Source organism: Sinocyclocheilus rhinocerous, unplaced genomic scaffold, assembly GCF_001515625.1.
Source record: "Sinocyclocheilus rhinocerous isolate Xijiao unplaced genomic scaffold, SAMN03320098_v1.1 scaffold2117, whole genome shotgun sequence".
Lineage (NCBI taxonomy): Eukaryota > Metazoa > Chordata > Actinopteri > Cypriniformes > Cyprinidae > Sinocyclocheilus > Sinocyclocheilus rhinocerous.
The window spans coordinates 512,333-516,327 of record NW_015626361.1 but is presented as its reverse complement, the minus strand read 5'-3'; positions in this window follow the sequence as shown (position 1 = coordinate 516,327).

Here is a 3,995-nt window from a genome sequence, read left to right as displayed (position 1 = left end):
AAAAAAATCTCTCAACTAATGCTGTAAAATATACATGAGAGTCAGTTGGTACTACATTACTATAATATTGAAGGTTAAAATTAACTGATTTGTAAGCTATAGCATACAACTGTTAAAATTACACAATGAAGTTTTTAAAATAATAAAGTTACAATTACATAATATTTCTACTTCAATTCGTTTTTTTAAATATAAAAATGTAAATGATGGCTGTCATAAAAAATTTGCGCGGCTGAAACACTGATTGAGCGACTACATGAGGCAGGATACGGATTGTAAAGTTGTACTCTTTCATTTAACTTACCTTCGGATATTTAGTCATGATTATTTTGTGTTGAAACTTGTATTAATGTGGAGGAGACGATCAGTTCACATCACGTGTGCCTCGCGCTGCTGCGTCTGTTGAACGGAGGCGCTACAGCGATCTGTCACTCCACATTAAACAGCGCCAAAATGGCATTTATTGTTTGAATACTGCAATACAATGGACATAAATTGAAACCTGAGAGACTTTGTTTCATATTAAAAGCACCAAAGCACAATGCTTATTGCGATTTATTGGATGGGAAGTGCCCTTCAATGTTCCGTCCATTAACTGAAAACAGGCTACACTAATCGATTATTGGGATTTAAGAATCGATATCGTTCCGTAACAATGATAACCGATTAATATCGAGATATCGATATATTTTTTCTTCCCAGCCCTAGTAATGAGGAGGGCGTGTTTTACCTCAGGAATAGCAATCGAGCCAGAGTAGGCGAGGAGTAAGCTTTGAGGCCACAGCGACACCTTGTGGTGCCCAAACGAAGTACAAGAAGTGTAGCCTACAAGCCTGTTGATAGTGTGGGATGAATGATTTAGATGGGCAATATGGCCAAAATCTTATATCACGGGTTATTATTTCAATTTCACGTGGGGGGTTGTTTCGGCTGGGAAGCTTCTGTGATCGCGTGCATTTGCTGAAGCTCACGAAAGCGTGCAATCGCTTTCTTATGCTCGCTGTTTTTTTTAGGTTTGCATGTTTCAAAGATTCGGGATAGAAGGAGGCATCAGTTACTGTAGAAGATTTGTGCCTCGCACCACTTCCCTGTGGTCACCGCATCAACTGATTATAATGGGTTCTCTTGGTGTAGACACAGCTTTAGATACGGATTAATCCAACGCTATCTCGTGACCAATTCTTACGTATTTTACGAGATGGCTAATTCGTACGAATTCGTACGACTTCACTCGTACGATTTTGTACGATTTGTCTAGACCCCAGTGACGGGTAGGTTTAGGGGCGGGGTTAGGTGTAGGTCATTGTACAAATTCATACGAATTGTGAGATCGGGCTGATTAATCACACGTATTAAGCCAGGCTCACACTGTGCAATTTTTTAAAAGTCCTTTAGGATTGTACTTGTCAGACTGTACGAACATGATGATCATGTCACACTGTGGGATCTCAGTTGTTTTTAATGTCAGTAGGAGTGTGTCACTCCTACGATGAAGTCACACTGCAGGACTGTGCGTCAAATCTTCTGACACTGCCAGAATTTCGTCAGAGGTTAAATTTGATCGCAACGGCCATTAATCGGCTGTTGGTGAACATGTCAAACTAACGATCAAAGACTATAGATTTTAGCCTAGGAAAATTCGTGATTTTTTTAAAATGAAAATTTCGTTTTATAGAATAGCTAGGGTATTCGTTATGTTTGTATATTGCTTATGACGAAAATTCATTAGCCTAGCCTATTTGTTATGAAGTTGATTTAAAATTCTTCATAACAAATTTTAAGAAGAAGTTAAAAGTTAAGAAAGAATGAAATGAGCCTGTAGGCTATAGATCTATAGGCTAAGTTTCTTAACTTTTATGATTTGTCTAGACCCCAGTGACGGGTAGGTTTAGGGGCGGGGTTAGGTGTAGGTCATTGTACAAATTCATACGAATTGTGAGATCGGGCTGATTAATCACACGTATTAAGCCAGGCTCACACTGTGCAATTTTTTAAAAGTCCTTTAGGATTGTACTTGTCAGACTGTACGAACATGATGATCATGTCACACTGTGGGATCTCAGTTGTTTTTAATGTCAGACTGTACGAGAGTCAAGACGTGTAAAAAACGGGTGCGTGCAAGAAAACTTGTCCGGAGTTTTACATTATCAACCCATACATGTTCAGTGACTGCGAGCTGCATTGCACGCAGGGCTGTAATGTTGGCTATCATTAAAAGTATATGAATGGCGGCATTAAATAGAATGACTTCTATTTAAGAAGAATAGTGTAAGCAGCACTACACACCCACATGAAAACAGCAGCGCAACCGGTGTTTATCATAGCAAAGGCAACGTATTTTATGAATTTCGTGAGCAGAGGATGAGAGCGCCGGAGTTTATGCGGTTAGAAGAAATCTCTATCATTAATTCTGATCATGGCTTGTCTTGAAAAATGAAGACAGTTTGACGTTCATCGTAGGAGTGTGTCACTCCTACGATGAAGTCACACTGCAGGACTGTGCGTCAAATCTTCTGACACTGCCAGAATTTCGTCAGAGGTTAAATTTGATCGCAACGGCCATTAATCGGCTGTTGGTGAACATGTCAAACTAACGATCAAAGACTATAGATTTTAGCCTAGGAAAATTCGTGATTTTTTTAAAATGAAAATTTCGTTTTATAGAATAGCTAGGGTATTCGTTATGTTTGTATATTGCTTATGACGAAAATTCATTAGCCTAGCCTATTTGTTATGAAGTTGATTTAAAATTCTTCATAACAAATTTTAAGAAGAAGTTAAAAGTTAAGAAAGAATGAAATGAGCCTGTAGGCTATAGATCTATAGGCTAAGTTTCTTAACTTTTATTAGACTGCAGATCGGAAAAAAAACAATTCTTGATAATCTTTAAAATGAGAGAAATCACTGACATAATTTAGGCTATACTTTCTTCGACTGCAGAAAAAAATGAAACATTTAATTTGCAGTGTTAACTTATAAATTAAATGAAAAACAAGAAACAAATCACAACAAGAACAATAGAGTTTTTTCTTGTAATCAAGAAAAAATATTTGACAAAATTTCAAAACGAATGCTGAATGATATTTGACAGTGAACGCATCTCCACTGCATAGGACGAAAATTCATTAGCCTAGCCTATTTGTTATGAAGTTGATTTAAAATTCTTCATAACAAATTTTAAGAAGAAGTTAAAAGTTAAGAAAGAATGAAATGAGCCTGTAGGCTATAGATCTATAGGCTAAGTTTCTTAACTTTTATTAGACTGCAGATCGGAAAAAAAATAATTCTTGATAATCTTTAAAATGAGAGAAATCACTGACATAATTTAGGCTATACTTTCTTCGACTGCAGAAAAAAATGAAACATTTAATTTGCAGTGTTAACTTATAAATTAAATGAAAAACAAGAAACAAATCACAACAAGAACAATAGAGTTTTTTCTTGTAATCAAGAAAAAATATTTGACAAAATTTCAAAACGAATGCTGAATGATATTTGACAGTGAACGCATCTCCACTGCATAGCCGCATACAAACATTAGTGTCAGTCGCAAATATTAAACATGTTTTAGGCTACAATGCATGGCGTGTGTGTTTCACTAGCTCTGTTCCCATGGACAACTTTTGTTTGATCTAATTCTGGATATTTCCAGCCTAAGACGTGTGTTTAATCCATATCTAAAGCGTGTCTACACCAAGAGAACCCATTATAAGCAGTTGATGCGGTGACCACACAGGAAGTGGCGCGAGGCGACAAATCTTCTACAGTAACTGATGCCTCCTTCTATCCCGAATCTTTGAAACATGCGTTGTATGCGTTGAAAGTGAAACCTAAAAAAAACAGCGTGCATAAGTAAGCGATTGCAGCTTTTGCGAGCTTCAGAAAATGCACACGATCACAGATTTCACGCTTCCCAGCTGAAATAACTCCTCACGTGAAATTTAAATAATAACCGGTGATATAAGATTTTGGCCATATTGCCCATCTAAATCATT